Source organism: Mauremys reevesii, linkage group 3 (assembly GCF_016161935.1).
Source record: "Mauremys reevesii isolate NIE-2019 linkage group 3, ASM1616193v1, whole genome shotgun sequence".
NCBI lineage: Eukaryota > Metazoa > Chordata > Testudines > Geoemydidae > Mauremys > Mauremys reevesii.
In genome coordinates, this window is record NC_052625.1 from 79,228,342 (window position 1) to 79,256,264 (window position 27,923).

Below are 27,923 nucleotides of genomic sequence, written 5' to 3' on the forward strand. Positions count from 1 at the left end.
GGATATCATGATTTTTAGGGGGTCATGATTTTGGAACACTTTGGGCTGGTAATAGCATTTCCAATTCTGTCAATCTGACATCTTTCACAAACATATTACATTTTCAAGAAACAGTATTTGATAAAATAAATATCACTGTATCTGAATATATGGCACTTTTTATAGCAGCCGGCAAAGAGTGCCCAGTTGTATGCCTGTTTTCAAAAGCACCAAAGGACACAGCAATGAAAGGATCAAGAGCTTTTCAAAGAAAGACCTGAAAATACAACAGAACAATTTCTCTCCAATAGTTTTGCAGCAAGGAATGAAGAAATGTAATCAGCCTGGCTTGCTCCTGCAGATTTAAGCTGTGAAGAAATTATTGTTACGGGCTGGCAGTGTCCTTTTGAGATACTTATGCACTGGGACTGGGTTAAAAGCCAGGGTTTTACAATAGCTTGGCATCTGAATTTTGTTTTTAATATTTTCTTTTATTTAAAACCAACCATAAATTCAGTGATCAGTACATTATTTTGGCATTATTGCTGCCTGTTCATTTTGCAATAAGCATGCAAATTCTAATTCCTGAAAACTACAGCAAACCAAAATACTGTATCTTGCTCATAATGCATACAACAAAAAGAGAAAAAAGCATTAAAATAACCCACAACATCTTTTCTAAATTCTTAGTGTACACAAATTCAGACAGCTACATTTTTAAGAACAAATCAGAAACTCGGTGCCAAATATAGTCCTGTAGTGCCACCTTGAGTTCAGAAACAATGTGCAATCCCAGCTAATTCCTAAAATTATCATTCTGGCAGCAGTGCCCTCCAACATTAGATAGACTGAAACAGATATACTTTGAAGATTGTTTAGTAACTGAGCATCTCCTGGGGCATCAGAGAATGTAGTATAGGGACCTTTACAGATATGATCCTTGGTATATATAATTTCATGCAATCTAGAATACACAATTTACAATTTTCAGAGTGGTAGCCATGTTAGTCTGTAGCAGCAAAAAGAATGAGGAGTACTTGTGGCACCTTAGAGACAATACATTTATTTGGGCATAAGCTTTCGTGGGCTAAAACCCACTTCATCAGATGCATGGAGTGGAAAATACAGTAGGAAGATACAACTGCATTTGCTCCAATCCCTCAGACAGAGACAAACACCTACAAGATCTCTATCAAGTGTTCTTAAAACTACAATACCCACCTGCTGAAGTGAAGAAAAAGATTGACAGAGCCAGAAGAGTACCCAGAAGTCACCTACTACAGGACAGGCCCAACAAAGAAAGTAACAGAACACCACTAGCCTTCACCTTCAGCCTCCAACTAAAACCTCTCCAGCGCATCATCAAAGATCTACAACCTATCCTGAAAGATGATCCCTCACTCTCACAGACCTTGGGAGACAGGCCAGTCCTCACTTAAAGACAGCCCCCCAACCTGAAGCAAATACTCACCAGTAACCACACACCACACAACAAAAGCACTCACCCAGGAACCTATGCTTGCAACAAAGCCTGTTGCCAACTCTGTCCACATATCTATTCAAGGGACACCATCATAGAACCTAATCAGATTAGCCACACTGTCAGGGGCTCGTTCACCTGCACATCTACCAATGTCATATATGCCCCAGCCCTGCAGAGCTGATAATAGACTCTAAATCTCTTGATTCCCATCCAGTGCTTTAGCCACCTAACTTTGATGTCTCTATAACTATAAAGCATTAAATGGCTTTACTTGGTTAGAAATTTAAAAGACTGAGTTAAATTACAGCAAGAAAGAAAAGAAGAGTTTAATATAGGAAAGAAACCTGCCCCTCATTTATTAGTGTACAGGTAGGCCCTGAAAAGAGTGATCTGCGGATACCCAATATTGTAGCACAGGGCTTAAAAAATCCACTAGTTACCGAAAAGAGAGAAGTTAACTTGGCAAGCCCAGGGCTTGCTGAACGTAAGCTATTGTTTAAAACAAAAACAAAACAAAAGGTTCCAGCACTTATGTCTGCAAAACTTTCAAGAGCAAATGGAACAGAAACAGCATCATCTTCCTGCTAAGAGTCATGTTAATTTCATTGTGCTGCTTGGGAAATCTAGACAGCTGACAACTCCTGATTTTATTGCAAGCCTCATGATACTTGGTATTTTATTGTAGTCCCAGCTCCTGCATTCACTGATTATGTGAGAATCTCAGCTTTTTTTTTTTAATACATTCCTAGTCCTCATGGGTATGGAGAAAAACCTTGGAAATGTGACCCAAGTACACCCTGGAGGCTCAGAAACCAGAAAGCAAAAAGCTCCCCTACTCTCAAATTTATTCTGATTTTAAAATCTTATGATTTTTAAGTCTCTCTCATGATATTTTGACCCCCAACTGATGATTTATGAATGTTTGGAGTTAGCCATACTGAATATATAAGGCAGGGAACAGCAGAGGCAGGCACTGGAGTTACGGACAGGAGATGGTGTGTGTGTGTGGGAAAGTTACTGGTGTATAGGACCATAAATCAGAGGCTGGGGAATGAGAAGAGCAAAAGACCTCTTCCTCCCTCCAACTCACAGCAGCCAGGAGACTCTGGAGAGCTGAATTTATCTTCCACCAGCAAGAGGAGCTAGAGCATCAAATATGTCAGACAGCTAAATAGCTAGTAGCTGATATAAAAGATGGAGCCACGGAGCAGAAACCAAGGACAGCGTGCTACTGGAAATCCGAGCATCATGCCCCTTTGCGCCAGTTTAGAGTGGCAAGAAGGCTGGGCTTCACACAAAGGGCTTGTCTAGATAAACAGTGTATGGCAAACTGGGGTTTGACACTAGCCAGACGCTAGCAGTCCATGTGACTCTGAAACCTCCCCTCTCCCCAAGCTTCAGAGACTGAGCTCCAGCCCAGGTTCAAAGCACTGTTATTTTTAAAGTGCCAGTGCAAGCCCTGCTAGCCCAAGTCTATGGACCTGGAGTGGGATACTTGCTCCCACAAGCTAGGGAAGCCCTAAGATCTGAGCTCCAGGCCATTGCCAGGGGAATTCTCTATCCCTGCATATTGTTAACCATCATATCGCAGCAACACCAGTCTTTGTGTGATAAAAGAAGTTAAGGATAACAGAGATGAAATGAGTCCCAAAGGTTTTAACTTCATATTTAAAGTTAAAATATTTATTCTTTGGGTGGTTGTCACATCTTACCTTGTGCTTCCTTCAGCTTAGCTTACTTGGAGATGGTTTGTTCTGCTTGGCTGTGAAAACTGTCTGAACAGTGCTAAATGAAGCAATGTGGTGGACTTTAGAAAACTAGGCACACACTTACCCCACCCTCCCGCACGACTATCTTGTATGAGTTACCGAGGACTGCCTCCAAAGATGCCTGTGTAGGCTATATGACAGAGTACACACGAACTAGAACATTCATCTTTATGCTATCTTGCTGTTCAAGTATGAACTTATGAATATTGCACATGTGTATATTGGATCTAATATTCATGAGCTTAAGACCATGAACAAGAACTTCAGCAGATTTCAGAACTGTAGAGTGGCAACAGGAAAAGGAAGAGAATTGAAAATTTGCTAGAAAAGTTCCCAATGTCACAGTGTTCTGTGAAGGCAGTAGCCAAAGCAATTTAGAATTGGGTCACAGAGGTAAAAGCATTACCATTAGCTGACATTGAGCAACAGGTTTGAGAGACAGTGAATGGTATGAAAACCCTGATATCCTGGAACAAATGTAATTTATAAAGCTGTTAGGAGAGAAGTAATATTTTAACCAGTGAAACAGTTTTTTCATAGATTCCAAGGCCAAAAGGGACCATTGTAATTATCTAGTCTGACCTCCTGTATAACACAGGCCACAGAAGTCCCCCAAAATAATTCCTAGAGCAGAAATTTTAGAAAAACCATCCAATCTTGATTTAAAAGTTATCAGTGCTGGAGAATCTATCACAACCCTTGCGAAATTGTTACAATGGTTAATTACTCTCACTGTTAAAAATTCATGCTTTATTTCCCATCTGAATTTGTCTAGCTTCAACTTCCAGCCATTCATCGTGTTATACCTTTCTCTGCTAGACTGGAGAGCCCATTATTAAATATTTGTTCCCTGTGTAGGTACTTTTAAACCATAATCAAGTCACCCTTTAACATTCTCTTTGTTAAACTGAAGAGATTGGGTTAGCCCGGGTTAGCCCTAAAGGACATGTAGAGATTGAACATTACAGCAACTTCTGCTACTTTTTGGAAGCTAAGATTGTAACTCGTGTGTGTGTGTGTTTACCTGCTTTAACCTTGTAAATAACTCCTGTTTCCTTTCCTTAATTAATGCATCTTTAGTTAGTTTATTACAGGATTGGCTACAAACATTGCCTTTGGTGTATGATCTCAGGTGCAATCGACCTGGGGTAAGTGACTGGTGCTTTGGGACTGGGAGTAACCTGAATATTGTTGTGATTTTTGGTGTAAGGCACCATCTATCACAAAGGCAAGCTTGCCTGGGTGGCAAGATTGACTGGAGTATCCAAGGGGACTCTCTGTGACTCCATATTAAGGCTGTCCTAGCACTTGAGGAGTTTACACTTAATACTTGGTTGATGAAATCCACTTCTAGAACACACAACCAGTTAGGGGTTTGTGTCCAGGTTTGTAACAGCCTGCCTTGAAGTTGGCACCCATGTTCGTGAACCACTCCAGACAGCGTGATACTCTCCAATTTATCAAACTCGTTCTTGAACTTTGGGCGTCAGAACTGGAGACAGTTTTCCAGCAGCAGTTGCATCAGTACAAAATACAGAGGTAAAATAACCTCTCTACTCCTACTCTAGATTATCCTGATTATTCATCCAAGGATTGCATTAGCCCTTTTGGCCACATCATCACACTGGGAGCTCACATTCAGCTGATTACCAGTTACAACGGAACAGAAAGTTAATACAGAAGTTTCCACTATGAGTTTAGAACCACTAGCCACGGAAACATTTCTTCCTCAGCATTCTTTATGAAGCCCAGATTTTTCATCACCAGCAATGTATTTGGAATTATTTCACTTTAGAACCAATTACGGTTGCCAGGCATCCAGTTTTTGACCAGACTGCTTGGTCGAAAAGGGAGCCTGGCAGCTCTGGTCAGCACCGCCAACCGGGCCATTAAAAGTCTGGTCAGTGGTGCTGTGAGTCTAAGGCAGGCTAGTCCCTACCTGTCCTGGCTGTGCGCTGTGCCCCAGAAGCGGCCAGCAGGTCCGGCTCCTAGGTGGGGCGCCCAAGAAGCTCCGTGCACTGCCCCCACCCCAAGCACCAGCTCCACACTCCCACTGGCTGGGAACTGTGGCCAATGGGAGCTGTAAGGGCAGTTGTTGCAGGCGAGAGCAACGTGCGGAGCCTCCTGGCCCCACTGTCCAGGAGTCGGACCTGGTGGCAGATTCCGGGGTGCAGCGTGGAGTCAGGACAGGCAGGGAGCCTGCCTTAGCGTCCCCACTGTGCCGCTGACGAGGAGCTGTCAGAGGTAAGCCTGTGCCCCTGCCCTGATCCCCCTTAAACCCAGAGCCCCCTTCTGCACCCCAAGCCCCTCATCCCTGGCCCCACTTCAGAGCCCACACCCCCAGACGGAGCCCCCACCCCAGAGCCCACCCCCCAGCCAAAAGCCTGTACCCCCTCCTTCACCCCAACCCCCTGCCTCAACCCACAGCTCCCTCCCACACTCCGAATCCCTTGGCTTCCCCCCCCAGCCTGGAACACCCTCCTTCACCCCAAACTCCTCATCCCTAGCCCTACTCCAGAGCCCACACCCCGAGCCCAGAGCCCATACCCTCTTTCACACCCCAACCCTGTCTCAACCCGCAGCCCACTCCAGCACCCAAAACCCCACCCCAGAGTACGCACCCCCAGCCAGAGCCCTCACCCCCTCCTGCACCTCAACTCCCTGCCCCAGCCTGGAGTACCCTTTTGCACCCTGAACCCCTTTCTGGCCCCACCCCAGAGCCCTCACCCGCAGTTAAAGTCCTCACCCCCTCCTGCACCCCAACCGCCTCCCCATGCCCAGTGAAAGTGAGTGAGGGTAGGGGAGAGCGAGCCACCGAGGGAGGGGGAATGTAGTGAGTGGGGGGGCAGGGCCTCAGGAAAGCTGGGACAGGGGGCAGAGACTCTGGGAAGGGATGGGGCTAGGGTGTTCGGTTTTGTGAGATTAGAAAGGTGGCAACCCAAAACCAGTTGATCAGAGAATATTCTGTCTCCACCAATAATCAGCACTATATGCTTCAGAGAAGACTGTAAGATCCCCCAGAATGGTAGGAAGAGGAATACTTCACAGTTCTACCTCCTGCTAGTGTGTGTCAGAGACTAATATCTCATTCCATGCTGGGCTTGGGATGAGAGGTGAGGAGATGGGAAAATACCGGTATAATGTTTAACCCTCTGACAGAAAAGGGAGAGGTTAATATTAGATCTAAACAGACACTCCTGTCTCTTTTGTTCTTTATCTTGTGTGTGTAGCTATTAGATCCATCCTTTGACAGGCTGGAAAACAAACAAAACCATTTGATTCCATATAGAGGAAAGAAAAAATTAAGAGAAAAGACGTATTACATAGCTATTCATGGGATATTTCACCATGACAGACAACCATTAATTCAAAAGCACTGTTTTACACATATAGGTCTACAGTCAAGCCAGAGTGAACAAAAAGGTGGTGATGCACCTTAGTTCTAAAACTTAGTTCTTGCGTTGTCCTTGCAGAACAGAACTGAGTTGCCGACATCAGGGAATCCATGGTGGGTGCCAACATATCAATAGCAACAACCTCACTGATAAAGGGACAGATTTAAAAATGAATGTGCCACTTAATGGCTGGGTAAGAACCTCGTCTGAAAATCTCCTTCAGCTTGAAACTAAGAGACAAGCAGAGCTCCAATAAAAGTTGCAGTTGATCTAGTTCACACATTGTCCCTCTGGAAACCCTTATTCTGCAGCCAGAACAAAGTATCTGCATTTGCTTGAAAGCAAAATTGGTTAGGAAGATGAAAAATCCCTTCTCACTTGCAATCAATATAGCCAATAATTCAGACTTGGCGGAAGATGAATCCTCTAACAGTGATGGCATTTGAAGCAATTTGAACCCATATATAACCCCTTGAGAAGTGTGTGAGATTTCAACTCCCAAGGTAATCTCAGTGATAGGTACTGCACTGGCCAAGAACCCTTCCATTTATGTAAGGAGATGGCTATGCTTCATCATACACAATATTCCCTCAAGTACCTCAGTTACTTTTTTAAACACTTTGGGATCTGATATTGAAGATCTTAGTGTGGACGTCACTTATTGGTTTGACACAAGCACTAAGGAAATACTGCAGTTTTTCCTGTGTGTTTTGTGATAAAAATCTAAGAAAATACTTGATCATATGACCACTCACTGACAACACTGTGGACAAACCATATACAGAGGGAATTCAGGAAGTACAGAGGATTGGAAAGCTGCTTCTTGTCCAGCACCAAGAGTCATAACAGATTTAAAAGTCTACATGCCCCAACCTAATGGCAGAGGTGTTCATGCTCTTCTCTCTGATCAGTGTCTACAGGACTGAACACAATTCTGCAAAGACAGGTTCCCTGTGTTTTTACCTGTTAATATCACAAATGCAGAAGTTCCTGAAGAACTTACTGGGGCATTTCCTTAAAGTGATAGCAGTTACCTACTCAGCCATATGTCTGACTTCATTTAATCCCAAAAACATGGAGGATCATCTCTCTGATAAGGGGCCACACACTGTATTTATCACAACACAAAAGATGCAGATACCTCTCAAAGAAGGTAATTTACAGATAGAGAAGCCAGCACATTTTATTATACTGGTATTGGTGCTTTCCTCTTTGAAGCTGCCCATTTTGCCTGCAAGAAGTTGCCACTGCAGAATCCAGTTCTCCACAATTCAGTTTATGGAACAAAAAGACCAGAAAACCTGCAGAGCATGCCCAGGTATTGTCCTTTGTGAAATGATTTAAGATTTTCCTCAAATGCTGGAGAATCAAGAAATCCTGAAGAAGCCAAAGCAACTGAAAAGCCCCAAGGCAGAATAATTGCCGAACACTACATTTTACGGAATTACTGCTTTATCACAGATTGTTGAGCCATGCATTGGACAGCTGTTTCCCCAGGCTGACAGTGGCTGCATGGCTGGTCCTGATGCAGTCACACTCCAGCCCAGGTGAGGAAAGAACTCTGTCAGTGATTCAAAAAAAAAAAAAAAAACAACCCCAAAACAACCCCCCCAAACAAAATTAAAAAAATCCAGTAGACACTGGGGAAGTTGATGGACCATTCAGAGTCTCCTGCTGGTCACAATAGAAACAGAAGGCCCTTGGGAACCTCTCCCTAAAGTCTGTGCAAGAGATGTAAAAGCTGTAAACATAAATTGGGAATGTACCCAAAGCCTGCACATTTAACTAGCTCATCTGGCTGAGTGCTGACTTCTAGTCCAGACTTTGATTTATACAGATGATGCGGAAAAGCAAGGGCTCTTTGGGTGAGGTGCAACACCTGCCATTGGGTTGTCCACAGAATTCAGCCCCCAAAGAATGCTCAGAGACTCTTCATGGTGGCAAAAATCGAACAAGACTCTCTTTCAAGACAGTTGCTGGGAACAACCAGGCTCTCTTACCCAGTCTCTTTGGGAAGCGGAAAATGAAACCCATCAAATCTCTCTTTAGCCTCCCTTGAGTAAAAAGGAATTGTCCTTTTGCACCCTGTTTTTCTGCTGCTTTTATCCACTGTAACCACTGGAATGAAGACGTGGGTGCACTCCCCCACTCAGGGAGAGGGTTAACCCTTTTGACTCCCCAATATAGGTTGGGGTCTGCACACTTCATCACACTATTTTTTTGCCTGATAGGTTGAAGAATGGGGTGTGCAATCTCATACACAAAGGAAGAAAGTGTCTCTCAGCCAGCTGGGAACCTATGTATTTTTCCCCAAATTTTCTTTCACACATAATTTTCCAAAAAGCTTCTGACCCCTTGGCACCCTTCCTGTGTTTTGATCAAGGACATTTACATTTAATACATTTACATTTTTACTTGCGGTAATTATTAATGGGGTAATTTTTTGTTATTTCACAGTAAAGAACAGATAGTCCCAGTAGTTTAAATCTTATTCTCTGCTCAAGTACTGAGCACATCTCCTGCAAGCCTGGAGCTGAAATTGGGCAGCTCTGCTGTAAGTTGATTTGTAGGAGCCTGGAGCAGAGGCATTAACTAAGCACGGCTATTTTAGATGCCAGTCTTTGCTCCTTTAAGAAAACTGGCAGCTGGATGAGCTGTACTTCAAAGAATAAAGTCTCAGGCAATTATTTTCTTCAGGGTGCCTGATACCGCACCTGAATTGGCAGTATAATAAGAACAAAGAGTTTCTGTACAAATGTGTATATTAAATGTTACTAAATGAGCAATCCAGATGCACTGGAGAGAAGGTGTGCTAAGGTCAGAGCTGGTGAAGAGGCACAGGGCGCTGCCTGGATGGACCTGACTTCCCAAAGACCCACTGGGGTTGGCCTTGCCGCCTTTTCCTCCTGACCCAAAACTTGCCTTTCCCCCCACCCCTGATGGGACAATGAGGGAAGTCCTCTGCAAGGAGATCACCACATGGATTCCTTCTCCCTGACCCCCTGCTGAAGAGTTTTCTATGGGAGGAGATGATCTGGGCCCTGGTTATATGACAAAATATTCTTACCTATGCTGTCAGGGAAACTGTGCTAAAATTCTGCTAGTTTCAATATACTTGGAGCTGTCACTATTCTATTCCCAGTGTGGACATGAAGTTAGTTGCCTGATTTCCTTCTCATTGGATTCAGAAAGATTAACATTTTTGGTGACTGAGAAAGGAATCTGTCTTTCAACCCAAGCTACCCTTTAACCATATAACAAGAATGTACATGAAATGCAGCCACTCTCTCCACCACACTGTCCTCATGGGATGAGTACAGTGTATGTGTGTGAAGAGTGCAGATCCGTAAAATAAATTCGGAGAGCAAAAGTTTGCATTCTTTGTCTTGAAGCACTGAACACATCTCTAAGAAGGTTTTATGCCTAAGCAGAACTCCTCGGGTCTCTGAAGACATTTCTCCCAGTAATTTGAAAAGACAGACTCTAGTAAGTCACAACTGTCTAATTTTAAGTCTAGAGCACATTTTCTTTTTGGAATTCTTGTTAGATGATGATCCTTGTTAGATAAAGATCCTTTTCTGAAAGTTTAGAGGCATTGTATATAAAAAGTATGTGTAGACAGTACAGTGAACTGCAGCTTTGAAGTTTGTACTTTTTGAAAAATAATTACAGCCATTTCAGTTTTATTGTATTGTTCTGCTGCTATGGGATTGTGCCAGCTATTAAACTGTCTCATGTGAAATCGAGTCCATGACTTAAAAGCTTTTAACACTCCTTCTGCTAGTATGTAAAGAACTGAACATGAAGTGAATAGACATTTAAGTTTCATAGTACTTCTGGTCCATTATTATGTGATGCTAGTATGTGAAACATTAAAAAGCAACAGCTAGTTTTTACTCATCTTTTAAAACATTTTTCTGCATTTCTTCTTGAATTCTAGCAAAGAGCTTCTTCTTCAGGCAATTTATAACCTGGTTCTGGGAAGTTATTCAGCTATCTCAAATCCATCACATTTGTCAATGCTGAGTGGTTTTATGAATCTGAAGCGTGTGAGTAAGATTTTCAAAATTAATCAGCTGAGCTCTTTCAGTGATACGAAGGGACTTGTACAAATGTGTCTAAATGATAGATGAAGCTCAGATTAGGGTATAAAGCTATTGTTAACCTAACTAAATATACAGTATAACAATAAACTTAGAACATCAATGTCTTGCAGAAAAATGAAGTAAGATATTAACCAACTATAGTGATTATACATTCAGTGCTGAATTTTGTCACCTTTGGTATTCACTCATCAGTGAGATCATGTATGACGTGATAAAGACATCTCGTCTAATATTTCACTGTGACTGCCTGGCTAACTCTTAATGTTTTGTGCCTAAAAGGCAAACTATCAAAGATGTAAAATCTTTTCCATGTAAAATGGAAAAATACCCGTATTGCCAACCCCAAGCATTAAAAAATCAGGAGTTAGGTCCCAAAATTATGAGATTGGTATAGTTGGGGTTTCTTAATCTGTCTTCTGGTTTTTGAGACTTTAGGGTACACCTGGGTTACATTTTCAAGCTTCTCTATGCAAATTTGAGGGCTAGAAATTTACATTTTAAAAAATTAGAAGCTGATATTTTCACTTAATCACAGGATTCCAGGAACTGGGGCTATAAGTAGGGTTACCAGATAGCAACTGTGAAAAAATGGGCCGGGGGGTGGGGGAGGTAACAGGCACCTATATAAGAAAAAGTCCCAAAAAATGGGACTGTCCCTTTAAAAACAGGACATCTGGTCACCAAGAAAAACAACAAATATCAAGATTCATGATAAAATCCCGAGAGCTGAGAATATTGAAATACTTCGTAATTCTGCTTCTCTGAAGATACGCAGGATTTTCATTCCTGTGTCTTGTGCCTCCTGCATTGCTCATGCAAGATCACCCCCTCACTCTTATGTTTGATCCCTTCAGGTGGTCTAAGTGCCCTGCTCTGCTAAGCTTGCTCCAACCTCAGGTACCTCGTGACCAACAGTCGAAATCTCTCAAAACCTCTAAAATTACATACAAAAAAAGAAGAAATTCCTTTTCAGCTGTAGGTTGTGTGTTTATTTTTAAATTGTTACACAACAGTTGATCAGTCTAGATCAAGGAAGGTTAAGGCATGTACCACCCATAAATAATATAATGATGAACTCTGTCTGTTCCGAGTGAAACAACACCTCACATGGACAAATTTTCTTGGCCCCATAGACTGACTGACTGGAAGACAGAAGAAAGTGAAAAGGACACCAAGCCTCTAACAGGGGCTGCAGAACTACCAGCTAGTGACACCAAGGTTAGAACTATTATTTCTAGGGTGGGCTGGTGCTCCATCACTGACTGCGTTCGGAAAGGAAAGTTCTGGGGTCTCAGAGGTTGGATTCTGCTAAGTAGGAGAAAGCCTTACAGCTGGTCGGCAGGCAACTCAGAGGGTCAGAAGTCTAAAGAGCTAAGGGAGTTTCCTACATCTCTCACATTGGAGGCATAGGACCTAGGAGTGAGTTAAAGTTGCATACAGGTTAAAATTGTAACTTTCCATAAAACCCAATTCAGTGGGACTCTGTGCAGGCATATGGGTCTGACATTGCTGATCCCTTTTTAGGATCAGGCCCTTGGAGAGATTAGCAGACTCTAGGAACAAGGAGCCAGACTCACAAGGTGTTTAGGCTCCTAAAGATGCAGACAGGCTCCTAGTGGGGTTTTCAGAAGTGCTGATTTCAATGGGAGTTAGGCACTTTTGTAAATCTCACTAGGTGCCTAGCTGCTTCTATAGGTGCCCAAACACCTTTGTAAGTCTGGCCTTATGTCCACAACAGTCTTTAAAAGATCATCATTTCCTAGACTGGCTGACAACTGGTTTGATAAATTTAGAAAAATTAGGCCTAAACTACTTTGCAGCATCATGAAAGATAAGCAGCAGCAGAGAACAACAAACAAAACCAAAGCTCCTTTTATCTGGTAATTACCGATCGGCCTAGCACATGAAGACTGAATGGTGCAAAGCCCAATTCATAACAGAAAATAAACAACCCCTCCCCCCTAAATTGCAGGCACTTGTCATACACTGGCTTTTGGCATGTGATCATGTCTGCCTGTACTGGCTGCCCCCTGTGACTATACAGTCTGCTACTTTCACACAACTAAGGAAACTCTCCTTCAGCCCTCATAGTACAGGCTTGTGCTTTTGGTGCTGCACTGTGTAGGGTCAGATTCCTGTAATGACCAGGTTTGTCTGTATATGCATGTGGCAGTGATGAAAGCATTTAGCCCCAAAATTCCAGGGCACTCATTAAAAAATAACTCCACCAAAAGAAGGCTGTACCAGCAGAAACCCAAGATGGTATTCCACTTTTTACTAATAATTTATCATTTATTTTTAATACATGGCTTTGCATTTCTTTCTTTAAAGCTTATTCCCACTCTACCCTCATTTCACTCCTTACTCCCTCCCATATCCATAATCATTTCTTTATAGGAATAATTATTACTCATACTAGCTCTCCCATGGAGTGGCCTATGTGCCTACTTGCACGGGTAAAGCTTGCTTGCCTGCTCTCTCCCCTCCTTTCTCTCCACACCCCCCCAAATGCCTGTTAATAATCCCACTGGAGCTGCTTCTCTTCTTGTATTGCTGTCAGAGCAGCCCCGTACAAAACTCTGCCTTAAAGGCTTTTCTGTAAACTCATTAAGCTTCTATTCTTCAGATACTGCAGGAAGCAGCATCAAACAAGTTAGAAAATTAGGAAAAATGCAGTGATTTACAGGTGTAACCTCATGAGCATACACAATGATGGACAAGTTACAGAATTCAGGCATGTGAATTAGGTAAACATGGAAAAACTGCGCTCTGAAACGTGGGTAGCTAATGATTTGCAAAAACCTGATTAAGAAGAAATAAATGCACAACAAAATGGTTAGGATTCTAGGAATCCCTGAAGATAAAGACATGCAGATACATTTATGTGAATGTACAGTGGTCAGACTTAGAAAACTCATTCTGTGTTTAGAGATATTTCTGGCTCCAGCAGTATCCCCCATATAGGGAACCTCTCTGAAGTGACTTTTAAAATTGGAGTATCAGAGGGGTAGCCATGTTAGTCTGAATCTGTAAAAGCAGCAAGGAGTCCTGTGGCACCTTATAGACTAACAGACATATTGGAGCATGAGCTTTCGTGGGTGAATACCGACGCATCCGACGAAGTGGGTATTCACCCACGAAAGCTCATGCTCCAATACGTCTGTTAGTCTATAAGGTGCCACAGGACTCTCTGCTGCTTTTAAAATTGAATGACCTTTTTAAGTGCAATCCCTGTATCTGGAAAACCTTATATCTACTTTATAAAATATGATGACTAAATTTAGTGGATCAACACTGGGGGGGGGGGGTGAGACATGGGTCTTGTTAGTGGGTTTCACAGATATTTGCTGACAGCAGAGAAATGGAGAGTCTCGGTAATCTTGGGTTCCATTCCAGGCTCTGGAGGGGAGTGTGCGCCAGTGTGCATAGACCCTTCTGACCATTCACCCTCCAGCCCAATCCTGACCCCTGGCCCTCCAAACTGTCCTTATCCCAGACCTGTCTCTTCCCCACAGCTGGCTCCTTGTCCCAGTCTCCACTCCTCAGAATTCTCAGCCCATTCCCAATCTCAATGCCCACACCTCTGGGCTCTGCATGAGTCTCAGTCTTCCTCTGTTTGCAATCACAGTCACTCCCTCCTGCTCCCCAGCCACAGTCTCCTTGCCCAGTCCTACCCCCAGCTTCTTGTCCCCATTCACCTCCCCCAGCCAAGTCTCAATTCTCTATTCCTGACTCCCAGTCTTATCTGTCTCTCTGCCTGCTCTTGTTTACCCTTTCCACTGGCTCCCAATCCCAGTCTCCCTCCCCAGATTCCTCATTCAATCTCAATTTCCCCAGCACCTTGGTCCAGTTTCCCCTTTCCCTGACTCCTTGTCCAGCCAATCCCAGGTCTCCTGCAAACTCCAGCGCCTCATAAAATCTGTCCCACCCTCCCTTGTTCCCCTCCCACTGGTTCCCAGTCCTAGTCTCTTTACCCAGCCAGTCTCAGTCTCCTTGGGACCTTGTCCAGTCTCAGCCTTCCCTCCCAAAACTGCCTCCCAGTCCCCATTATGTTTCCCTCCCTGGAGTCCCAATCTTTCCTCCCCCAGCTCCTTGTTCCAGTCTTCTTGCTCAGCTAGTGCCAATCTTCCCCACCCCTTCTTCCCACACACCTGACACTCAGTCCAAGTTTCTCTCTGTTTCCATCCACCCAGCTAGTCTCTCAGTCCACTCTTCCCCAGGTTCTCCCTCCTCCAACCCCAGGTCCATCCTTTCCATATTTCATTCAGGAAGCTTGCTCCTCCAGGCTGCTTCAAAGCCAGCAAAGGGAGTACTGAGGGCAGAGGGAAAACAGTCTCCCTGCTCTTAGTCTGGGTGCCCATCCCAGTCAGGAGTAGCTGCGGGCTGCAATTACAGGGAAAGGCTCACTTTGCCCCTGTACCCCTCGGCTGGAGAATGCTTAGTGTGGATGGAATCTTCAGCTGCAATGGAAATGTATTTTCCTCCTCTCCCCATTGTCCAGAGTCTCAAAAAGGGCTCAGCTGTTTTTGCTCAAGTTTAAAAAGAAATACCTCTGCCTCAGGCAAAGACCCGGCTTTGAACGTTTCATCCTGAATGATGAAAATTTCAGAAAGTTGTATGCAAATGAAAGAGTGAGTTTACAATGGTAACACTTAAGCACCTAAGCTATAAGTTGTTTGAGTGTTGTTGTAGCCATGTTGATCCCAGGAGATTAGAGAGACAAGGTGGGTGAGGTAATACCTTTTATTGGACCAATTTCTGTTGGTGAAAGAGACAAGCTTTAGAGATCCAGAAAAAGAGCTCTGAGTAAGCTTGAAATCTTGTCTCTTTTTTTAACAGAAGTTGGTCCAGTAAAAGGTATTGCCTCACTCACCTTGTCTCTCTAAACTATAGATGTCAGTAATGCTCCATCTATAACGTGCAGAGCTCCAGATCACCCCCACTTACAGACTTGTGCACAGAAAACAGTGCAGAAAAATTTTATATCTACTAATCTGTCTCAATAAAACAATGCTTGTCATCATTAATTGCTTGATACTGCCACTGAAATACTGTTAACTAACAGGTGACAAGAGTTGAGCAATGGTCCCATGGTCCATATTGCATCCTTCCTGCCAAGAGCAGCTGCAAAGGAGAGTCTTGGCAACCACACCTAGCTAAAATTTACATATAATACAAATTAACAAGGCTTCCAAATTATGAACCTGAGAAACAAATGGTGAGCACAAGCTTTCAATCAAAGGGGACAATATAATCTATGCCACTTCTTCCAGTTGTTGCCCACAGCTTACAAACATCACCTCATTCTTCTCTAGGTGAAGCCTCAGCCAGCTGGCTCTCACCCAAGCCCTAATCTTATTCTGGTCCTAGGAAAGCTACTCACATGCACCAGACGGGTCAGACAAGATGGAGTTATTTTGTTCAATGAGGATGCTTTCCTTATTTCCATAACTAACAACAGGATGAAGGTTGGGATATATGGAAAACATTATATATCCACATAGAAAATACTTGTAAACTTACAAAATATAGGTAAATTCTAATTTGTTTATTATCAATAGTACAATTCATATATTGCACAGGGTAGAGTTTAGGTAACATGAGGCTACTGGTAATGGTCTCCAAGTCCTAAGTAGAAGGGGTATGATGAAGTTTTGGCAGTTGTTGGAAATTTAACAGCAAATTTCTACCATCTGGTACTTATTTTAAAAATATAGATATTTAATATTCTATTCAAATCAATTTAAAAGGAAGTATAGTGTTAGCCCTAATTCCATCATAACCAGGGTTATTTTTGTCTAGAAATACATATTTATGCACACACCTTATATTCATAGCACATATAATTCCAGAAAACGTGACCATGATCTCATGTAGGCTGATATTCACGCCTGTGCAGAGAACTCACATAAGGCCTATGCACCCTATAACTCCTCAAAATAGTGCTTACATGAGATTTAAGTGATGAGCACACTTTGTATAAGCACACTGGTGATTTTCACTTATCATGGAGATCTGCTAGAAAAACGTGAGAGTCAGTGGTACTCCATCAAAGCTCACACTGCTTCATTGTGTTAGTCTTGTCTGATAATAGAATTTGAAACAGCTAGAAAAAATGTAAAAATCTTTAGCAAAAGGTTTGTCTTAATGTACCACATATAAACAAGTTGGTTATTCTGACTTGCATTTTGAATCATGCTAGAACAGAGGGCCCAGGAGCTAAGAATTAGACTGCCCTCAAAATATAGATGTTAGGGACAACAGAACCTAAGCTTTCAGGTAAGAAAACAAGCTTTGAAGGGTCCAGTAAACCGAGAAATTACTTGGAATGTCAGCTCTACTACATGTTCTAGAATAGACACGGACTAAATAGTAATCATAGGGCTTAACAATTCTCTAAATTCAGCAACAGCTGTTATCTGAACTGTGAAGTATTTTACATTCACCTCTAAAACACTACATAATTTATTAACTCATTTTTATAAAATCTGAATGAAAATAGGACTGGAAGGATGGTTTAATGGCTAAGGCACTAGCTGGAGACCTGGGTTCAATTCCCCGCTCTACCACTAACTTGCTGCATGATCTTGGGTAAGTCACTTAGGCCTGGGCTACACTGGGGGTTGGGGGAGGGTGTTCGAACTCAGATATGCAACTTCAAGTCGAAGTATCTTAGTTCGACTTACCTGGCCGTCCTCACGGCGGTGAGTCAACTGCTGCGGCTCCCCCGTCAACTCCGCTTACTCTTCCTGCCAAGGTGGAGTACAGGTGTTGATTCGGGGATCGATTTATCGTGTCTAGACGAGATGCAATAAATTGATCCCCAATACATCAAACACTACCCGCCAATCTGGCGGGTAGTATAGACGTACCTTTAGTCTCTCTGTGTTCTCTATATGCAAAGTGGGAATAATAGTTCCCTATTTCATATAAGTGGTGTGAAGATATACACATTAATAGATTGTGAAGTGTTCAGATATTATGATAATAAAAGTATCCATGATCAAGTGATATACAGAGTTTATTTTAACAGGACAAGACTAAATTAACTTTTTTCCTTTTGTGAAGGAACCAATAGGCTAAACTGGATATTTTATTCAAATGTCAATGTTGAAATACAAAGAACAACTTTTATTCCAGGGCGGCTATGGACTATGTTAGGAGTGCACACAGGTCTGTGAGCTGCAGCAGAGTCACTATATAATGCAATTCTGGAGCTTCCTAGTGATTAAAAATTGTACCTTCTCCAGTACACTTATCCTATATATACTACTTAAGCCTGGTGTATGCAGCTTTCATTAATGAGTATTACAGTGCACATCAAAAGATTGCACCGTAAAGCATCAAAAGAAAATTCAGACTAGACTATTATTCATCAATATCCTGAAAGAGATAAAGCTGATTTTCTTCCTCAAAAGGTTGTTCATGTTTATTAAGAATAAGATATATTCTCATACAAGTCCCTCACTCCAGCTGTCAAAGATTCTTCTTGAATAATTCAACACTTTTCAACTTACACTAGCATTCTACACTGGCAAAAATACAGTGTTACTACTATAATTACTGTAACTTTTTACTAACCGATTTTACTACATTTCTGTCAAATATCTGGGAGATGCAAATTCAGAAATGGCTATGTATATGCGGAAATATACATACCCCAAACTGAGACATATGTACGAATACATGTCCTTTGCTGGAATATTTTGTACAAGGTGAATAGGTGCATAGAATAAACTTCGTGGCAAAAAAAAATACATGCATATTTTAAAGGGAAGTGGTGTCTAGGTTATTTTGACTTTTAAATAGTGACAATCCTGGGATGGAATGCAACACAATTACTAAAACCAACCCTCAGAGGAAGACACCTCCTGTAGATTTACAGCCACCCTTCTTGCTGATCCGGGTGAGGGTTTGTTGAGCCTAGCAGGGTGCTATAATCAATGCTTTTTGGTCAGGATGGATCAGGTCATTTGAGGGCTTGTCTAGACTAGACAACAACTGAGGCTAGGTCAGAGTTAGCTAACACAGGTGTGTGTGTGTATGGGGGGGAGAGGATGAAGGCTGGGTGGTCTACAGTCTACCTCAACCAGCTAAATCAGAGTAAAAGGTGTTAACCTGCATCTACCCAGTTCAAAAGGGCCTGGCTAAATTCTGGTTAGCTAACTTGGGGTTAGTTAATGCTGACCTAGCCTTTTCCTGATCACAGGTTCTGAGGGATTAATGGAATCCTGGATGATTTTCCTCTGGAAAAAAAACAAAACCAAAATCAGGAATTCCAAAGTCAATATTTTAAACTAAATTACCATCAATATGTCTACAGAACATGCATATCTTTTAAAATGTATGGCTTCTATGGCTGTAATATATACATTGCAACAGTCTGTTCATCAGGTAAGAGATTTGATTCACATGAGTTGAAAGGAAAATAAAGTTATATTTTGGCTGTTTGAGGCACAAATTATTATTGCCTTTAAGTAGTCAGTTAATACATTAGACAAAAGGACTTGGACACTGCACTATTTCTATGCATGCTTTTTTTCAGCTGCACGTATTGTAACAGATAAGGCCAAGATTCAGCAAGCCACTATAATTTGCCAGCACTTGATATCAATGGAGACAGAAGCAACTGCTTGAATAAGACATCAGAAAACTCATAATGAGACATGCGCACAAATGTTTTGCAAGGAGGAAAAGTGCAATGAAACAAAGGTGGCTAAAAGTGAGTAATTATTATTTGAAAACTATGGAGGCTGGTTAATGCCATGGATTGGATGCCATGATTTTCATCTTTGTTTTTGTCATACTGGGGTCTTGGGCTCTAGCTGGGCAGATGTCATGGTAAATAGAACAAACTTTAACAACAGATCTGATAGCTGCATGAGAGACAAAGCAGGATCTCAGCAAATGCAGAGTGGCAACACAGGATCCTACTAATGGTCTCTCAGTGAAAGCTTAAATCTTCCAAGAGGCCATGCAGCTCCTCATCCAAAATCCTTAAGATTTAAAAATGAGGCAATTTGTTTTCATATAGTAGTTTTAAGTGAGCCAGATTGGGTTTTATAAGGATAGTTAGGTTATTTATAAAGTAACTTGTAAACTTTTTTGTCCTTTTTCATCTCTCAGAGGACTCTCTCTTTCTACTTGCCTGCAGACTCCACAGTTCAGATCTCTTCTTTGACATAGGAGGGAGGACTGGAGCAGCTGACATAGGACTCCATTAATAAAGAATTAAAGGAGGGTAATGTAATCAATACCAGTCAACATGGGTTTATGGGACATCGAGCCTGCAAACTAACTTGATATCTTTTTTTGACGAGATTACAAGTTTGGTTGATAGAGGTAATAGTGCTCATGTAATATACTTAAACTTATATAGGAAGTTTGACTTGCTACCACATGTTTTTTCCAATAAAAGGTATTACCTCATCCATCTTGTCTCTTTTAGTATCACATGACATTTTGATTAAAAAACTAGAGCAATGTAAAATTAACATGGCACATATTCAACAGATCTATGAGATGGCTAAATGCTAGGTCTCAAAATGTAACTGTAAATGGGGAATCATCATCAAAAGGTATGTAAAAAAATAGAAAGTCACTCTGCCCTAGTTCTGCCTTCTTTAGGTCATGGTTATCACCTTACGACAGCATGCAAGGGTGTAAGGCCTCGCCTCTGCCCTTTCCCTCCCGCACAATGCACCATCCAGTAGCACTGGTGCAGAAAGGGAAATAATCTGCTGCTGGTATATACTAGTGGCGGACTGGCTCCCCCTTGTGCTAGTGAGGAAGTAGAGAGTCACAATTCCCTTCCTGTTCTGCTCCTTGGAGCTATGTTATTATGAATTGCCCTTTCTTGGGGCAAACTGTTACATCTGACAGTCTAACTCATAGATTGCAAGGAATATGTCTCATGGGCCTCGAGTATAAACCTCACAGTACTCCAAATTCACATGAGTATTCCCACTGACATCAGTCAGAATATTCAGGTGAGTATGAACTATTTACATGTGTAGAGTATTGCCCTAGCCCAGTGGTTCTCAAAACTGGTCCACCGCTTGTTCAGGGAAAGCCCCTAGTGGGCCGGGACGGTTTGTTTACCTGCTGTGTCAGCTGGTTCAGCCGATTGCAGTTCAACACTCCAGGCCAATGGGGGCTGCGGGAAGGGCATCCAGCACATCCCTCAGCCCGCGCTGCTTCCTGCAGCCCCCATTGGCCTGGAGCGGCAAGCCGCGGCCAGTGGGAGCCACGATCGGCTGAAGCCTGTGGACGCGGCAGCTAAACAAACTGGCCTGGCCCACCAGGGGCTTTCCCTGAACAAGCAGTCGACGGGCTTTGAGAACCACTGCCCTAGCCCATATAGTAATGTCATATTTTACCAGTGTAAAATACTAAAAGCCATCATAATGCATATTTAAATAACTTTTCTGACTATGTGCCATATAGATGAGTTTGCTTATTTTCACAGTGATGGTACAAGGTGCTTTATAAAGACAGCTTTTCAATTAAGAGCCCAAATCAGTAATAAATAAAAATAACAACAAAATCTGTGAATACTAGCAAGAATTGGGTTACTTTAGATATATTCAGGATTGAAAAACAAAAAGAAACACCCCTAGTGAAGCTATGAAGGTTGCCTCACTGTTTCTTCAAGTCCCTGAGAATCAGCTATGTAATAACCAAACTGCACAGCAATGTTCCTGAAATTAATTCAGTTCCAAGGAACAAGAATAATCTAGGACTAAGAAGTAATTATTTCGCTAAGCGACTCGGTCACAAGTTTTCACCATTACTGTTCCAATTTCAAGTACCATTCTCTCCTTTTTATTTCCTAAAATGCCTATTCTTCTAGGTGAAGTTAAAAGTAATGAAACTTTATTGATTAAAAAGCCACAGATAAAAGCATCCACAGCCTTTTAAAAAATCATCATACAATTGTCTAGCAATTTACTAGAAACACAATAGCCACTCAAAATATTCATGTGCAGTGCCAGGAGGAGGAAAAAAAAATCTGAGTTACAGTTAACAGGGACAGCACAGCAAGCATAACATTAGACAGAATTTCATCACCACTAATCTTTTATTCAAAACCTTACATCTTTAAAATCTTTCATTGTTTATGATTTTATTGTCATCTACTAAATGAAAAACTGCAGCTGCTTTGAATTTTGAATCTTATCAAAAAAGCACACAAACACACACATCCCGGTTAATATTTATCATAAAATTGCATAGTGTATGCTAGTAGCTTTAACTCTAAATTTATTGTATTGTTTTCATTTTCCCTAAAATGCTGATTTACATCTGAAAAAAAAAAAAGGGAAAACTGCAGGTTTCAGTGAAATGTGCTTACTACTGCAGCTGGGAGCCCTGGGTTGATTTAAAGGCCCTGGAGCTCCCAGAAACAGCCAGTGCCCCAGGGCCTTTAAATATCGAGAGCCCCCGCCTCTTCTGGCTGAGGCCACGCCCCCTCAGGACTCCGGCAGTACCGGTAAGTCCTGTAAATTACTTTCACCCTGGACAGGAAATTAATATTATTCAGTGGAACTCACCCAGCAGCAGAGGTGGAATTTCACAGAGCTATGTCTGGCAATATCTGAAGTCCTTACTCATCTGAAATTCCCGTTGATATTAACTCCACCTGACATTGCTTGAGTACAGAATTAGTAATGGCCAAATCCTGCAGCCCTTTCTGACTGAAAGACTGGCAAGGAGCTCTGTTTTGTGTAACTGAGGTTAAAAATCTACCAAAAATAACTGAAATAAACTTTCCCTAAGTGCAATAACACACTTCCAAGTATGTGATTCCAATGTCATTTTGTATGTGTTTTGCTTGGGTGCTGTAGGCACTCAGCCATTCAGAACACATACAGGGGTATACACAGTAAGCTATTTGTTCTATTCCAGGGATGTTTTAAAAGGGCATGCAATGAAGACCTAGCTAGCAATTGCATTCACACTAAGCACAAGCTCTATTCCCCATTGATCTGACAAAATCATAATTGAAAACAGTAGGATACAGAACCAAAATAGGATTTTACCAAGGCAGAAACGTTTCCTTGGATACATTTCTGTTAGGAAAAAAATGAAAACGAGATCTGGAACTTAGATCAGCACTGAATGAGAAGCCAAAGCCTCCTAGCCCTGATAAGAAACAAAATGGTGCCTGTAGCAGTATATCCTCAGACACTGACATAGAAAAAGACAGTCAGAAGTGGGGAAGAAATTACACAGAATATTACCACAGTAATGGAAAAAAAACATGTAAAGGTTTTCAGTCCTCCATATTCTGTCTTGAAGGTGTTTTCAACTGAACTAAAAGACCTAACTGAAAAAAAGGAAGTACTAGGCCAATAACTCACACTGATAAAGAAAACTCAGCAGGACTACGAAGACAGATTCCTGACCCTGGAAAGGAAACTCAAACAGCTTGAGGAATGTGCAAAAGATAGTGAGAACAAGGACTGTAGGAAAAATATTTGTACTGTAGGACTCCCCAAAGATCCTGAACTGTAATCCTATTTCATTTGTTTTCATCTTTTTTTCCAAATTTATTAGAAATTCCAACAAAAAGACACACTCGTTCCTAGCCCTGCAGATGGCAGAGACCATAATCCATATTGGTTTCGGTTCCACAACCATACACACAGAAAGGCAGATCTAACTGCTGCAATTTGCAATAAGATTTAGCACACAAAACAGCAAGCACATCATGGTTTTCCACGATTTATCTGCAGCTATGCAGTCCTTCTGTCCCTGTGTCAGGGTGTCCCTACATACCCACAGACTCCTCACTGCCTCCCTGGACTTCTTCCTACCTTGGACTTGCTTCTGGACTTTTCCCACCACCCCTCTCTGGGCTTACTGTAAATCTACGTCTCTCTGTGCCCTTCCCTCACCCTCTACCAACCGCGGAAGGACTGCAGACTTCTCCCTGCAGCCCTCCTTGCCATCTGAGCTTCCTCCTTTCATGCTCACTGTGACAGATACAGCAATCCCATGCAGTATTGTTGGGGGCCATTGTATTAAAATTATGAATGAGTTATGTATGATTGTGTTCTACCCCATGAGGGGAGGGTTACCACAGCTCCTCCAGGAACTAAAAACATTGGGGTGTGAGTAAGGTGAGTCACTCGGACTGTAAATAACTCCAGAAAGGCACCACACCCACTGGGAAAGTTTGCATATACTGGTTCAAAGTGACCAAGAGATAAAGAAAGATTAGTGTAAAAGGCTGAGTTTAAACATACTCAGAGCCTTCATGTTAATTCAGGAAACAGATAGCACCCTCTGTCCAAGGCAGGGGGGCAACCCTTGCTGAAGCATTGGATGGGATAGTGGCCTGCCAGACACCCCAATTTGCTATGTTTAGTAAGCAGGTAGGAATTTTTAGGGTTTTTATGTTTTCTCTGTTATGCTTTTACTCTAAGAATAAATGTACTTTACTTTGGAAGAGCTGTGTGGTCACTGGTGACTTGTAACCACTGGCACTGGTGACTTGTAACCACTGTTCATAGCCATTGGAGAGAAAGCAAAGCACATGGGCTGGCCTTTAGGCAGACTGGCTTGCTGGGGATACCACAGTGTATGACAGGGGGAGAGAGATTCTGGTCTCATCCCAAGAGAGGTGACAGCTGTAAACCTGAAACCTTACGTGGGTGTCCTAGTCTAGGAAATATGGTTGAGGTTAGGGCAGGGTTAACTAAAACACATTAACCTGCATATACACTAGGGAAAAGTCCCTTGATTTAGCTTGGTGAGGTGAACCCTATGGAAGAATCTAGAGTGGACCGTGATCAGTTAAATCTATGTATAAGATGAGATTAAATAAAACATGTTAGTTAACTCCAACCTAACCTCAACCACTTTTCCTAGTCTAGACAAAACTGATGGTGAGAGTCACTTGCATACTCTTCGCCAAAGGAACTATTAGGAAAAAATAAACACAAAGATGCCCAATGCCTGCAAATGGTGTGAAAGGACTTTCTCCCATGAAGATCTCTCCAGAAATGGGACTCCAGAGTGTAAAAACAGAAGACAAATTCTTCAGGAGCACGGCAACTTTCAATAAGCTAAAAGGAATTTTTCAAGTATGGTACAGTATACTTGGATACATCCTGCACAATGAAATCTGAGATAATGTTCCTAAGATTTTCCACAGCTTATTTACATCTCAGGTTCACTTCATTTGATCAAAAACACTCCTGTATTCACACCTTACACACCATTGTAATAATCTTTGTACAAAATAAGCCATGTGAGGTATCATTTGAAAACTAATAACTCACTGACCAATAATATCTTGTCAAAATGTATGTAGCAACATTATATGTAAAGTTATGAATTTCCCCTGTATGATGTTATTAGCACACCTTCAAAACCAGACAGCTCTGCCTAGGCAAAAGTTGTTAAACAGGCCTATCCTAAACAAAGAAATGTGTGTTTACCTCAATTTACATATAAGTAGTAAACAGGGTCCTCAGAACAGCAGAGGGAAAGAGATGTCAGGAAACCAAACAATTTGGATTTCAGCAAACACAAGTGGGGGAAGAAAGAACATGGAGCCTCTTTCACTGTCAGACTCCACATCACTTTCCTCACTGTTTGGATAAACTTTGTTTTGAGGGGGTAACCTTCAGAAGGATCCACTTCAAAAGTTCATTGGACAATAGAAGAAAGGGGCAGAGAACCCCAAATTTTCTCTTTCACCTAAGAAGACAAAGGAACCGGCAGCTTTGGCCCTCTGGAAGAGATCCTGACCAAGGAAAGGGTCAGTCACCATCTTGTTGAAAGACTATGGGTGAGACAGGCCATCTTCAACAAAGCCTTGAACCAAAACTTGCTAGATTAAGTTTTAGACTTTTAGATGCATGTTTACACGTTTATTTGCTTGTAACCATTTGTAACTTTATCTCTTGTATTTGAACTCACTTAAATCCTACCTTCTTTTGTTAATACATTTATTTTATTTTGTTAAATAAATGTATTTCTTATGTAAGGCAATCCTGTGCTGTGTTTAAACTGAACTGTTTGGTAACTCCAGCTAAAGTAACAAACTGTTAAATATTGACTCCTTTTGGGAGCCACAAACTATAATATCTGAACCGTCCAGGAGAGGGCTGGACATTGCAGAACAGGTTTCTGGGAAAATCCGGGACTGTGAGTGTGCTGGGGTCACCCTGCAAGTAGTAACCAAGGCTTGTGGAAGCCAGAGTGGGTTGTGGGGCTGTAGCCCAGCTGCTGGGGTCAGAGCTGCTGAACCAGGGCTGTCTAGAACACTCAGACTGAGACTCAGGAGCTGCAAGTGGCTCTTTAATGTGTCTCCTGCAGCTCTTTGCAGCACATGATATTAAAACACGGTGTGATTTAATTATTAACCAGTCTCTCTCTCTCTCTCTCTCTCTCTCTATATATATATATACACACACACACACGCATATGCATACACTATTTCCCATCATTCTGTTTAAATACGAATATATAGTAGTATAGTAAACGAAACAATTAATTCACACTATTGTGGCTCTTTTTGGTAATGCTGATCACCAATTTGACTCCTGAATCACTGAAGTCTACCACACAGATACTCAGGATGTGATCTGCATGCTGGTAGCTGGTTGTGAGAAGCCCAGGTTGGGAGCTACAAGAACAGAGCATTGTCAGGCATCCAGGATTACGGGGCAGGAAATAACACAATCTCTCACTGGACTGCACCTCAGAATGTGACACTATCCAACAGCATTAGAGAGCGTTCTTTTTGCTTAGATGTAGCAAGTACTGTACAGGTAGAGTGTACAGCAGTTATTTATCTTCCAGGGATTGGACTGGCTAAATTTCTTGCCCTGGACCAAAGATGTGGAAAATAGAACTATATACTAGAACGACTCAAGATCAGCAATAACAGTTGAAGGAGCACAAATTAACTTCAGAACGTACGATGCTCTGAATAGGACAGACAAGCAGTTTTTGGTCCCGAATTTGACCCAGGTAAAGATGATTGTCTGGTTGGAAATGTCCTCTCAAGATTAAATATCTACTGAAGAAAAATAAAAGAAAGAAATATATACTACTCTGTTGCCAAGAAACTGAAAAAAAAAATCTTGAAACAAATAGTCACCTTTTAAAGTTACAACTAAATTGTGTTGTGTTCTATTTTTAAAGATCACTTCAGTCAGCCAAGGAAGCATAAGTTAAACCCTACTCTCAGAGCTGTAGTGACATTGCTGAGTACGTCATCAATTATGTTCAAGGTCAAAGAGGAAAGTAACCAAAACATTAAAAAGGTTTCTCTTTTCTGCAGGCACCAGCCCCGCAGCTCTCACTAGCCGTGGTTCCCGGCCAATGGGAGTGCGGAGCCAGTATTTGGGGTGGGGGCAGAGGACGGAGTTCCATGGCTCCCCCACCTAGGAGCCGGACCTGCTGGCCACTTCTAGTGTGCAGCACAGAGCCAGGACAGGTAGGGACTAGCCTGCCTTAGCTCACAGCACCACCGACTGCACTTTTAACGGCCAGGTGGGCAATGCTGACCAGAGCCGCTAGGGTCCCTTTTTGACCAGGTCGTCTGGTTGAAAACTGGACACATGGTCACCCTATTGTTAAGCCAAGCTGGTCACCCTGTCATATTTGCTATTCTTTCTGCACACTGGCATTGTTTGTTCCTGCTCCCTCAATAAGGCTTCTTTAAAATACAGCCAGCTCTCCTGGACTCCTTGTAAGCTCCTAAGAAGCCACTTGAAACAATGCAAAGTACAAATATAAACAGCTGAAGCTATACTTGTAAAAAAGCACTGACCATGCCACCTTAATATAGCCAGAGTACAGAACACTGTAATAGGCAAGTATTTGTGCATTATGTATGTGTCATGACAAATTGCTGACAAGGATTCTAGAAACAACTTGACAAGTCAGCATTCAAAAGCTATCATCTATAATATCACTTTGAAGCTCCAGAAACACCTCTGATGCGAACCAGAAATGATATCCAGAAACCTGAAAAGATTTTTCAGGAAGAGGAAGAAGAAGATCACTTGAAGCCTATTGAAAAATACATTCCTTTATGACAGATGTAAAGCTTTCAGTTCCAACCAAAAAGGTGGCAGATTCTTCTAAGATAAGGCCCTGTGACACTCAAACCCACACTTTTGGGTTTTGAGCAGTCCTAGACAGAGTTTAAGGGTTTTTAGAAAACTGG

General features: G+C 42.0%; 1 protein-coding gene and 1 long non-coding RNA gene across 4 annotated transcripts in view; one reads left to right on the forward strand and one right to left on the reverse strand.

Annotated features, from left to right (window-relative positions):
• The window catches only part of SLC35F3 (solute carrier family 35 member F3), a 256,997-nt gene that overhangs the window by 170,947 nt on the left and 58,127 nt on the right, over window positions 1-27,923 (reverse strand). The gene's annotated exons all lie outside the window — the stretch shown is intronic.
• Window positions 10,562-19,410, forward strand: LOC120402188. The gene is made up of 3 exons (XR_005597049.1): window positions 10,562-10,675; window positions 11,866-11,950; window positions 19,278-19,410. It is a non-coding gene; the product is annotated as an uncharacterized LOC120402188 (long non-coding RNA).